We start from the raw sequence: 12,500 nt of genomic DNA, 5'->3' as shown, positions 1-12,500 counted from the left end.
TGCTGGGCTGAATGGATGACTGCTGGAGAGTGGACTGGTGTGGTGAGTTCTGACCTCACACAGGTCAGCACCTTGCCAGGACCACTCAGTGGTTATACAGTACAAAAACAAGTAGCGGGGGAGGGACAGGAAACTGCCTAAACCACAGGGATTGAATGACAGGAGAGACTCAATGAGTGACTGAGAGCACAGAAGGAACGTTGACAAAGAGCAAACAGAAAACGCAGAGAAAAAGTAGAGCAGGAAAGTTGTCGAAGAAGAGGGAGTGAATGAGAAAAAAGGCAGCTGGCATCCAATGAGGGGCCAGTAGTGAGGAAGCTGGCATCCAATGAGGGGCCAGTAGTGAGGAAGCTGGCATCCAATGAGGGGCCAGTAGTGAGGAAGCTGGCATCCAATGAGGGGCCAGTAGTGAGGAAGCTGGCATCCAATGAGGGGCCAATAGTGAGGAAGCTGGCATCCAATGAGGGGCCAGTAGTGAGGAAGCTGGCATCCAATGAGGGGCCAGTAGTGAGAAAGCTGGCATCCAATGAGGGGCCAGTAGTGAGGAAGCTGGCATCCAATGAGGCCAGTAGAGAGGAAGCTGGCATCCAATGAGAGGCCAGTAGTGAGGAAGCTGGCATCCAATGAGAGGCCAGTAGTGAGGAAGCTGGCATCCAATGAGGCCAGTAGAGAGGAAGCTGGCATCCAATGAGAGGCCAGTAGTGAGGCAGCTGGGGGGGGGGGTAGGCTGGCACTACCAGGGTGGCACTGGGCCCTCCATGCCAAGCCCACACACTCATTCAGCCTTTCCTTACCCACAGAGACGACAAGAGCTGCCCATTTTAACCCCTCACCCATGTCCCCTGAGAAAGAAGAAACGAACGACAGCGAGAGTAAGGAAATAAAAGTAGTGAGGAGAAAAGAAGAGATGAGGCCTTGTGGTTGGCAGACAGAACGAGAAAGGAGGATGTGGTTGGGCAGCGTTGGGGTGCCCCCTTCAGAAGGGCTTTCTAGGCAACATGCCCTCGTCTTGGCTGCTACATAAAGGAATCTGACTCTTCGTGACTAAGCCAAACCCTCCATTCTCCCCCCCCCTTTCCCCCATCCCGGCTCTAAATTTGTACATGAATGTTGCCATTGTGGCTCCAAAATGCGCAGCTTCTCTTTTGGAGAGGATAAAAGGAGAGAGACAAATAGAGGTGGATTGGCCTGAGGGGTGGAAAGAGGAGGGGTGGTGGGGTGGGTAACTAGCTAGCTACCTCCCTCCCGGGCCCCCTCTCTCTGAGGTTGTGTGTGTTTTTGGTTTTACTATCCATGTGGGTATCAGAAGTCCTTAAGGTGTCAGCATGCTTCAGTTCGGCAGGCGGATAGCTGAAGTCGACAAGGCGAACGGAACGAGTGTGTTTGCATACTCCCTTAAAGACAGTCCCTTGAAAAAAAATTGGGGAAAAAAATGGCAATAGTACAGCTTGTCCATTCTGAGACACCGTAGCCAGTATACACTTCCTCAAGTCAGAGTTAACGGGCCTCGAGAAAAAATGTGCCCGAAAAGCCCCCACATTTTGTGATAGTACGTGTATGAACTCTTCTGAAGTGTTCTGTCTGGGAAGCATGTCCTTTACAAGGATAGTACAAACAAGGACAATTCTGACAATTGGGGACATTTGGCTGGCCCCCACAAGGGAGGGGTTAGGTTTCCAGTTCGGATTCCCTTTAAGGTTAGAATTAGGTTGAGGGCACATATCATTTGAATGGGAATACATGGTTTGGTCCCAACAAGGGAGGGGTTAGGTTTCCAGTTAGAATTAGGTTGAGGGCACATATCATTTGAATGGGAATAGATGGTTTGGTCCCAACAAGGGAGAGGTTAGGTTTCCAGTTAGAATTAGGTTGAGGGCACATATCATTTGAATGGGAATACATGGTTTGGTCCCAACAAGGGAGGGGTTAGGTTTCCAGTTAGAATTAGGTTGAGGGCACATATCATTTGAATGGGAATACATGGTTTGGTCCCAACAAGGGAGGGGTTAGGTTTCCAGTTAGAATTAGGTTGAGGGCACATATCATTTGAATGGGAATACATGGTTTGGTCCCAACAAGGGAGGGGTTAGGTTTCCAGTTAGAATTAGGTTGAGGGCACATATCATTTGAATGGGATTACATGGTTTGGTCCCAACAAGGGAGGGGTTAGGTTTCCAGTTAGAATTAGGTTGAGGGCACATATCATTTGAATGGGAATACATGGTTTGGTCCCAACAAGGGAGGGGTTAGGTTTCCAGTTAGAATTAGGTTTAGGGCACATATCATTTGAATGGGAATACATGGTTTGGTCCCAACAAGGATAGTAAAACAACTCTGTCTGTCTAATACACAGTGTCTTTTTAAGGCCTGATTGACAGACTGGATAACCTCAGACGCCTCCTATCAGGTGACCTGAGACAACAGGACAGGAAGGGAGGAAGCGACAGAGGGAGATGAGGGAGGGGAGTGGAGTTAGCATTAGCACTGCTAATCGCAGGGGCCCAGTTTCATTCCCTTCAGACATGACTGCACCCATTCACGCTGCCCAGTCATTGGGAACCCAATCCCTGCGTTGTCGCAGCCGCCACCGAGTCGCTATCCCTGGCTATCAGAGAGATTTAATCTAGTCTAATAAACAGAGGCTTTAACAAGAGAAGAAGCCCGGGGGCAGGAGGGAGGAAAGAATTCACTATCTGTGTTCAGAAATATTTACTGGAAGTAGGCAGAGAGAGAGAGAGAGAGAGAGAGAGAGAGAGAGAGAGAGAGAGAGAGAGAGACAGAGAGACACAGAGAGCGACAGTATGAAACGATTGAGTATGAACAGAAAGGAGAGAGAGAGACAGACAGACAGAGAGACAGACAGAGAGAGAGACAAAACGATTGAGTATGAACAGAAAGGAGAGACAGAGAGAGAGAGAGACAGAGAGAGAGAGAGAGACAGACAGACAGAGAGAGACAGACAGAGAATGATTACAACAAACCGACAAAAGGAACAGGAGCGCATTAGAAAACAAAGAGGCAGAATAAGGCTGGAGAGAAAGATGGAAGGAGTAAAAGGCAGGGAGGAGGTAGGAGGGGTGGAGAGATGGGCGACAGTAAATCCTCTTAGGAGAGACGAGAGTCAAAGTCTCTTTTAATTGTGATGAAATTATAGAGCGGGCTAATCCTCGCCTGGTGACTGGAGTCATTTTCCACCTGGATTAGATAGTGTAGGGGGGGAAGCAGCACCAGCTCTATGAGCCAGACTCGGCTCCCCCAGTCATTATTTGATTGCAGAATAGCTTATACCAGACAAAACGTGTGTGTTCTACTGCAGGGATCAGGAATTTACATTTATAACAAGGCGTGGTGTTTAAAGTCTATGCAAAGTGCCTTAGTCACCAAACAGACTGGCTCAAAATCAATGTCAAGGGAGGACAAGGTGGGTGAGAGAGGGTGAGAGAGAGGGTGAGAGAGAGGGCTGTGGAGATGGACGGGGGGGGGGGCTCAGAAGAATAAAGGAGAACTTACCGTGCTCGACTCTCGTTCTTTTACCAGAGGGATCGCCAGGGGGGAGTGAAAGGATGACAGGCCAAGAGGGAGAAAGTGAAAAGAACGTTAGTACGAATAGCAACATGTATTGTGACTTAATGCATTGCATACACGAGAAAAATATATTTTTAAATACTTTGGTTTCACATTCAGACAAGTTAATTTAATGAGTGTTTACAGCCACTATGGTATGAGAGTACATGGACATCAGGCCACCCAACTCGTACTCAAACAAAATGAGCACAGAACCAAAATGGCTGTATTTTAGAGCCACAAATGCCCACTGAGCAGGGACAAAATGGCCGCAATATCAAACCACAATGCCTATTGTATGGATCCAAAATGGCCGCAATGCAGTGACACTGCACATTGAGCAGAACCACCTAACTATCCACACCCTTAAGCGCCTCACCTCTGTGCTCCAGGTCGTGGTTGTTCTTCTCGTCCTTGACGGAGGGCAGGTGGGCCTGGCTGCCCAGAGCGCCCAGCGCCAGCAGACCGGAGCCTGCCACGCCAGGGATGGGGGGTATGCCGGGGGCTGTAGGCCCGAGGGGTGCGGGGCATCTGGATGGGTGGCCCACCGTGGGCAGCGTGGGACAGGTGCTGAGCCTGGAGCTGCTGTTGCTGTTGGGGAACAAGACATAGGACAAGTGGGTCGGCTGGGAAGAGACCGGGGACTGGATATACAACACATGAAGGGGGCTTAGTTCAGGTGGGCACAACGTTACACAAACTCTCAGAAATATGTACTGTCTAGAGCTGATGTCAATGCCACATTTCTAACTGCAGAGGTCTAAACGTGGCACTCCACTGGATAACAAGCCCTGGTACTGTGGTTTTCAAATCTCTTCTCCAGGAACCCCATGTTACTATTGTGTTTTAGAACAGAAGTGGTTCACCAAGTCAATGGCTTGATGATTAGTTGACAAGATGAATCAGGTGTGCTAGTTCTGGAAGAGATCAAATATATTAACCGGCTGGGGGTCCCCGAGGAGAGGTTTGGACCGGCTGGGGGTCCCCGAGGAGAGGTTTGGACCGGCTGGGGGTCCCCGAGGAGAGGTTTGAGAAACATTGTCCTAGTACATAAAGTTGTTAGTCTCCCTCCCCAATAACAGTCCTAAACCATGGGAAGCAGGGAGTTGGGGAGTTGAATTAAACTGCAGTTCTCATGTCTCTGTTAAAGACTAGTAGGTAACAACCATCCTTAGCAATAAGAACATCTTCCTCACAAATACCTCAGACTATTATGAGGGCCTGGGACACCCCCGTATCCTTCACACACACACCCCCCGTATCCTTCACACACACACCCCCCGTATCCTTCACACACACACCCCCTGTATCCTTCACACACACACACACACCACACCCCCCCCCCCTCCCCGCATCCTTCACACACACACCCCCCCATATCCTTCACACACACACACCCCTCGTATCCTTCACACACACACACACCCCCCATCCTTCACCCCCCCCGCATCCTTCACAAACCCCCGTATCCTTCACACACCACACCCCCTCCCCGCATCCTTCACACACACCCCCGTATCCTTCACAAACCCCCGTATCCTTCACACACACACACACATACACACCCGTATCCTTCATAAACCCCCGTATCCTTCATAAACCCCCGTATCCTTCACACACACCACAACCCCCTCCCCGCATCCTTCACACACACCCCCCGTATCCTTCACACACACACCCCCGTATCCTTCATAAACCCCTCGTATCCTTCACACACACACCCCCCCGTATCCTTCATAAACCCCCCCTCCCCGCATCCTTCACACACACCCCCGTATCCTTCACACACACCCCCTCCCCCCCGTATCCTTCACACACACCCCCCCTCCCCGTATCCTTCACACACACCCCCCGTATCCTTCACACACGTCGTACTAAAGAAAGTCCAGCTCATTTTATGAACAGGATGCACTTGATACATACTGGATGAACTGCCCCCAAACACCAGCTGTCTGCAGCAATTAGTGAGAAGCACCCGGCAACACAACAACTGTTACCCGTCCAGGCTTCCTACTCGAAGATCTCTATTCTATGTGGACTGTTTTAGCAGACACTACAGACAAGAACATGGACGGGGATGTATTCCCAGAGGGATGCACATAGGGTTAATTTCACACACGGCATGAACGCAGGTGAAAATAAAAACTGCAAACCCTTCAACACCCAACAAGCAAAGCCAGCCGCCCATCTCCTGGCCCCCTGGCAAAGCCTGTTAACAGGCAGAGAGGGCGGGACACAGACACTTAGCCCTCCCAAGAGCCTGTCAACGTTGGAGAGAGAGCGGGAGCAAGAGAGGGCAGAGAGAGAGAGCGAGAGACAGAGAGGAAGAGGGAGAGCGAGACGAGATCGACTCAGGGATCCAGACTAACAGGCGGGAGTTAAATAGCCACTCAGCTGAAAAGGGGAAGCGCGTGCTTTAAAACCAGGTTAAATAACACTTAGCACATCCATCATTTGTCAGTCCCAAACCAATCTATTGACCTTCCTGATAGCTAGCTGGGAGTATTATACCCCTGACCCATACTACTCATTAGAAGGAGAGGAGGGGAAAACACATACACAGAGCTTGTAAGCCTTTTAACAGTAAAGGTTGATCAAGTCTGGTCTCTTAACAATAGGCCTATTATCCAGTAGGCTCATTATCTGGAGCTGAGGGGCTGGCGGTATAGAATGGATGGAACCCACTTAGACAGGCAGGATTGTTCATCAATATTGTGCTGGTGGTGTGTGAGCAGAGGCCTGTTTGTGTTAGGGAGGGAGGAAAAGGTTAGAGCAGAGAAGTCCCTGTTGAGGGTGCCTAATGAGGGAAGCATGCAGAGAAGCATCATCAAGAAGTCTCATTAAGGGCCCACCGAGGCGGACGAGGAGAAGAGTGAGGGATGGGGGAAATAAACGGCCCCCGATTCAATATTCCTGGATAAAGAGGTGACCGACTTCCTTTTACACGTATCTGTTTTCATCTGTGCAAATGACTCCAAATCTTAGCCGGGAGGGGATGAGCAGAGCAGAGACTATTAAAGCTAACAGGGCAAATCACAGCTCCCACAGACAGACTGTTAGTGTTGATTCCAGCTGACTCTATGAAAGAATAACTGGCTGGCAGACTACCTGACTAAAGAGCATAGAAACAAACGAGGCTGGGTTCCAATACTTTAAAGTGCTTCCTTTCCTGCACTGACCTTTTTTTGGATCAAGGAAAGCAAACAAAGGGAAGGAAGCCCATTTTCAGTATCGAGACATCCAATGCATGCTTTAGTTCCTGACTTCCTACCACACAGTGGTTATCTGTTGTTACAAAACCACTTGACATGCTAACAGTGGCAGCAATTCAAACAAACGTCAACCACATCTCTTCTCATTCCCTCCATCCATCCCTCTCCCAAACACTGACCATGAAGGCTGGGTAGACAGCATGTTGCTGTTGCTGTAGGAGTCAAAGAAAAAGGGTGGTAAGAGGACGTAGCTGTGGCTAGGGAAGATCTCAATTGCACACTCAAGTCCTCTCTTCTTCTCAAAACCCATTGAGGAGGTCAGAGGGGAGGGACCTCTGGCTTTCTCATCCAATGGGTTTTAAGGAGACGAAGAGAGAGGACGCAAAGAGTACGCAATTGAGATCTTCCCTAGTTCTAGCTCAGTAATAATGCTAGCTATAGCTCCATGCTTGCTCATGCTAGATATAGCTCCATGCTTGCTAATGCTAGCTATAGCTCCATGCTTGCTCATGCTAGATATAGCTCCATGCTTGCTCATGCTAGATATAGCTCTATGCTTGCTAATGCTAGCTATAGCTCCATGCTTGCTAATGCTAACCACAGGTGCATGCAATGCAGTACAGTTTGAGTGGTAAGGCTATGATAACACAATGTCCAAAGTGAAATGAACTGTGAGAACACATCGTTGGTCAGCAGTATGAGAGTCCTTCAAGGGGGCTGAGGTACCTGCAATGGCTGAGTTTCTTATGCCAGAATCACACAGTGGCGTGTATTAATTTGCTTTCAGGTGTTGAGTAGAAAAATATATTTAAAAATCAATTTAAAAAATACTCATGAAATAAAATAGAGGGATAGGCATACACATACTGACGTATAGGGCAATATACAAGTCTGGTCTTACTAGCAGTCTAATTTCTGTATTCTTTAGACTGTGTAGTGTCCATTTAGCCAGTTTGCTACACTCCACCGAGATGAAAACCAAAGCCATATCTACGAGACATCTAATATGTAAATAATGAGGTACTAAAATGTACACAGAGGTTTGAGCCAATGTGACTGCAGACAAATGCCCTCTGTGTGAAAAAAGGGACACACTCAAACCAAATGGAAATGTGAATTTGACACTCAAATCTGCAGCAAAAAAAAACATGCAAAGTGAACGAGTGGGTCCTCCAATTAGAACATGTTTGGCCCAGAACAACAAAACGGGTGCTGGAATACATGTTTTACATGAATCGTGTGTCCAACAGATGACCATTTACATAGGGTTTACTAGATCAGATATGCAAAAGACCAACAGTAATCCATCTGTTAACCATTGATGTTGCCTTTAGGTACAAATCTGGGATCAGCTTTCCCTGCCCAAATCCCAACTTTAACCATTGGGGTGGAAACTTGTTAAACTGGTCTTAGATCAGTGTCTGGGGAAACTTCATCCTGCCCTGTTAACCTTTATCTAAGAACAAGGCAGTGCTAAAAAAGCTAGTATCTTTACACACAACCTAAGTGAATGGGCACCTAGTTTGTCTACATGGTAAGATTAACAATGAACAGATCCGTGATTACTTTGGAATGGGTTAACGTTCTGGAACACCATGTGCAAACTGTTTGTACACCAACTGTGCTGGTTGCCTGGAGAGCTAGATTAGTGCACCTGTGTTATGTGAAGCAATGGGAAACAGTGTGTAAACTGTTGTCTGTCCAGAGCTATATTACTGTATGAAACCATATAAACAGTTTGTATACAAACTGGCAGGTATGCAGTGTTGTAGTGGGGGTTGTAAACCCTGTTGGAATATGTTGTTTAGTGGAGCGCCCTCTCTCTCAGGTCACTCTGTGCCTGGGGAAGAGGACTGATTAGCAGGTAGTATATCTCCTGAGATAACACTGGCCTGGGGAGGGGAGACTGACTGACTACTGGGAAAGAAAATCTGACCCGGTCAGGGTGATTCGGTCAGGGTGCACTCTGTGTGTGTCGCTCCCTTTCTGGGGGACTGGTTGTGTGTGTCGCTCCCTTTCTGGAGGACTGGTTGTGTGTGTGTCGCTCCCTTTCTGGAGGACTGGGCGTGTGTGTGTCGCTCCCTTTCTGGAGGACTGGTTGTGTGTGTGTCGCTCCCTTTCTGGAGGACTGGTTGTGTGTGTGTCGCTCCCTTTCTGGAGGACTGGTTGTGTGTGTGTCGCTCCCTTTCTGGAGGACTGGTTGTGTGTGTGTCGCTCCCTTTCTGGAGGACTGGTTGTGTGTGTGTCGCTCCCTTTCTGGAGGACTGCTTGTGTGTGTGTCGCTCCTTTCTGGAGGACTGCTTGTGTGTGTGTCGCTCCCTTTCTGGAGGACTGCTTGTGTGTGTGTCGCTCCCTTTCTGGAGGACTGGTTGTGTGTGTGTCGCTCCCTTTCTGGGGGACTGCTTGTGTGTGTGTCGCTCCCTTTCTGGAGGACTGGTTGTGTGTGTGTCGCTCCCTTTCTGGAGGACTGGTTGTGTGTGTGTCGCTCCCTTTCTGGGGGACTGCTTGTGTGTGTGTCGCTCCCTTTCGGGAGGACTGGTTGTGTGTCGCTCCCTTTCTGGAGGACTGGGTGTGTGTCGCTCAATTTCTGGAGGACTGGGTGTGTGTCGCTCCCTTTCTGGAGGACTGGGTGTGTGTCGCTCCCTTTCTGGAGGACTGGGTGTGTGTCGCTCCCTTTCTGGAGGACTGGGTGTGTGTCGCTCCCTTTCTGGAGGACTGGGTGTGTGTCGCTCCCTTTCTGGAGGACTGGTTGTGTGTCGCTCCCTTTCTGGAGGACTGGTTGTGTGTCGCTCCTTTCTGGAGGACTGGGTGTGTGTCGCTCCCTTTCTGGAGGACTGGGTGTGTGTCGCTCCTTTCTGGAGGACTGGGTGTGTGTCGCTCCCTTTCTGGAGGACTGGGTGTGTGTCGCTCCCTTTCTGGAGGACTGGGTGTGTGTCGCTCCCTTTCTGGAGGACTGGGTGTGTGTCGCTCCTTTCTGGAGGACTGGGTGTGTGTCGCTCCCTTTCTGGAGGACTGGGTGTGTGTCGCTCACTTTCTGGAGGACTGGGTGTGTGTCGCTCACTTTCTGGAGGACTGGGTGTGTGTCGCTCCCTTTCTGGAGGACTGGGTGTGTGTCGCTCCCTTTTGGAGGACTGGGTGTGTGTCGCTCCTTTCTGGAGGACTGGGTGTGTGTCGCTCCTTTCTGGAGGACTGGGGTGTGTCGCTCCCTTTCTGGAGGACTGGGTGTGTGTCGCTCACCAATCTCGACCAACCATTTCTGCATGGACCTCATTTTGTGCACGGGGGCATTGTCATGCTGAAACAGGAAATGGACTTCTCTAAAGTGTTGCCAAAAAGTTGGAAGCACAGAATCATCTAGAATGTCATTGTATGATGTAGCAATTTGATTTCCCTTCACTGGAACCAAGGGTCCTGAACCATGAAAAACAGCCCCAGACCATTATTCCTCCTCCACCGAACTTTACAGTTGGCACTATGCAGTCGGGCAGGTAGTGTTCCCCTGGAATCCACCAAATCCAGATTCGTCCATCAGACTGCCAGATGGTGAAGCGTGATTCATATTTCCATTTATCCAGAGTCCAATGGCGGCAAACTTTACACCACTCCAGCTGATGCTTGGCACTGTGCATGGTGATCTTAGTCTTGTGTGCGGCTGCTTGGCCATGGAACCCCATTTCATGAAGCTCCCAACAAACAGTTATTGTGCTGAAGTTGCTTCCAGGGGCAGTTTGGAACTCTGTAGTGAGTGTTGCAACAGAGGACAGACGATTTTTATGCTCCTACAGCACTCGGCGGTCCCATTCTGTGAGCTTGTGTGGCCTACCCCTTCGCAGCTGAGCCTTTGTTGCTCCTAGACCTTTCCACTCCACAATAACAGCACTTACAGTTGAACGGGGCAGCTCTAGCAGGGCAGAAATGAGACGAACTGACTTGTTGGAAAGGTGGCGTCCTATGACAGTGCCACATTGAAAGTCACTGAGCTCTTTAGTAAGGCCATTCTACTGCCAATGTTTGTCTATGAAGATTGCATGGCTGCATGCTCGATTTTATACACCTGACAGGTGTGGCTGAAATAGCCGAATCCACTGATTTGAAGTGGTGTCCACATATGTGTGTGTGTGTGTGTTTGTATATATGCGTCTCTCTTCCTCTTCATCAGGGCTGAGGTAAGTCTATGGATCTTCTTACTCAGACAAATTACTCTGCATTTGTGTCCCTCAGTGTAAAGATGACATAGTTGAGTCCCTTAGGTTTAAAGAAAACAGGGTTAAATGTAAACTTCTGTCACTCTCCCTGTCAATTTAGTTTCTCCCTCTGATAGAAGTTTGTGTGTGATTGTGTGTGTATGTGCCTCCGTTTGACACTGGACATCGTTTAGTCAGACACGCACATCAACTAGCCAAACCCTGCTGGCTTCTGATTACCGTCAGATATTTAATGACCTCCCTCTTCATCCCTCTATCCCTCGCTCTCTCCCCCACACAGTGGCAGCACGGAAATTGATTTCCTGCCATCTCTTCCTCCAACAAATAAAAGCCTGTTTTCATAGTGTTTGTGTGCCAAGCTGCCGAGCTCCACAGTCCTGCCGCTGCTTAATGGCAAAGGCGTGTCTGTCTGTCTGTCCGCTGGACAGTCAAATTAAACCACCTGGTGGCTGGAAGGAGAGGAGGAAGTAATTACCGTGGAAACGGGGGTCACAGTCTTGGCTCATTGCCTTAATTGAATTCCAATATCTGCCTCTGGCCGGCTTGACCCCACCTATGGGGCTGGCTAACTGCTAGCTAAGCGCTAAGGTCTTCAGGATAGCTACTGACAGCTAGGGAGTCAGCTAGCTAACCACTAAGGGCTTCAGGATAGCTACTGACAGTGGTTAGCTAGCTGACCCCCTAGCTAAGTGCTTCAGGATAGCTACTGACAGCTAGTGGGTCAGATAGCTAACCGCTAAGGGCTTCAGGATAGCTACTGATAGCTAGGGGGTCAGCTAACTAACCACTAAGGGCTTCAGGATAGCTACTGATAGCTAGGGGGTCAGCTAACTAACCACTAAGGGCTGCAGGATAGCTACTCACAGCTAGGGGGTCAGATAGCTAACCGCTAAGGGCTTCAGGATAGCTACGGACAGCTAAGGGCATCTTCTAGCTCAAACTAGTAAAAACAGCTAGCATGTTAACTTTATATAATAGGGCGGAAGGAACAATAGATGTTCTAGGAACTTAGGAAGACGAGGTGTTGTCATTTCAGAGTGTTCAGATTCCCAGATGGGTCCGACTGCTCCTAGAAACACACAACACACTGGGCTTCTGGTCACCTCATCAGCAAGCCCCTGGTTAACTGGATCAGGTGTGCACGACTGGAATAGATCAAATAAGTGGAATGGGGAGAGCTTTGACTTTCAGGGTTAAGGGATTACTAGGTACAACCTTATTATGACACAGCCACAACATGGTTAAGTTCTATGGCCTAGTTTCAATAGAGCTCTGAGATGGTGTGTGTGTGTGGGAAGAGGCTATAACAGTAAGTAATCTCAGCTTCAGGACACTACTGGTGAGCCTATAGAGGAATGAGAAGGCTGAGAGGTAGTGTTGAAGACTGCACTGGCTGGAGCCCCTTATCCAATTAAAAACACACTTACTGGGAAAGTGGAATCAGTGCAAAGCCCCATGATCTGATCAGTGTTACCGCTCTAATCTCAGCCAGGTCTTTACGTTACCCTCTCTGTGAACA

General features: G+C 49.1%; 1 pseudogene; it reads right to left on the bottom strand.

The window, feature by feature from the left end:
- LOC135533779 (transducin-like enhancer protein 3-B) overlaps positions 1–7,086 on the bottom strand; it is a 16,303-nt pseudogene extending 9,217 nt beyond the window's left edge.
- Between the last annotated feature and the right edge of the window lie 5,414 nt (positions 7,087–12,500).

Source organism: Oncorhynchus masou, unplaced genomic scaffold (assembly GCF_036934945.1).
Source record: "Oncorhynchus masou masou isolate Uvic2021 unplaced genomic scaffold, UVic_Omas_1.1 unplaced_scaffold_2658, whole genome shotgun sequence".
In the NCBI taxonomy this organism is placed as follows: Eukaryota; Metazoa; Chordata; class Actinopteri; order Salmoniformes; family Salmonidae; genus Oncorhynchus; species Oncorhynchus masou.
The sequence above is the reverse complement of the archived record's forward strand: the minus strand, read 5'-3'. Positions and strand labels throughout refer to the sequence as shown.